Source organism: Pteropus alecto, unplaced genomic scaffold, assembly GCF_000325575.1.
Source record: "Pteropus alecto unplaced genomic scaffold, ASM32557v1 scaffold74, whole genome shotgun sequence".
Lineage (NCBI taxonomy): Eukaryota > Metazoa > Chordata > Mammalia > Chiroptera > Pteropodidae > Pteropus > Pteropus alecto.
In genome coordinates this window covers 1366192-1366695 of record NW_006436291.1, presented here as the reverse complement: position 1 = coordinate 1366695, position 504 = coordinate 1366192, and positions in this window count along the sequence as shown.

Genomic DNA, 504 nt, shown 5'->3' with positions numbered 1-504 from the left:
TCATTCACTCACCTGAAGGGAGAGTCTGAGGTTTCTCTGCAAGTCTTAAATTTGGCAGATTCCGGTATTTCAAGCCAGACCGTCTTTTAAATTGGTTCCGATTCATTAAACCACACTTTAGAGAACACGTATTTAACCGATTACACTCACAGTATTGAAGTTTATGAAGTAGCGAACGCTGCTGCTATTGACTTGATGCTGAAAGAGAGACGGGCTATTGATATTTGATTCAGATGCCAGCTGTCGCGTGCGTGCTGTGCCGTACGCAGCAAGCGCTCTCATTATACAGGAGGGTAAAGCAGTGACTGCAAAGCTCCGTCGTTTAGAAAATAAAGGTTACCTGAGAGCATGAAATTATTTCGAGTTAATTTTGCACTCTACTCTTGAAGCTGATTAGTATGAAATGTGATGAAATGTGATTTTCGCTGAACAGCTGAGCCGGGAGGGTGGCCCAGGGGCCTGCAGTTGGCACCAATGGGGACGGAGACTTTCGTGAGTCACATC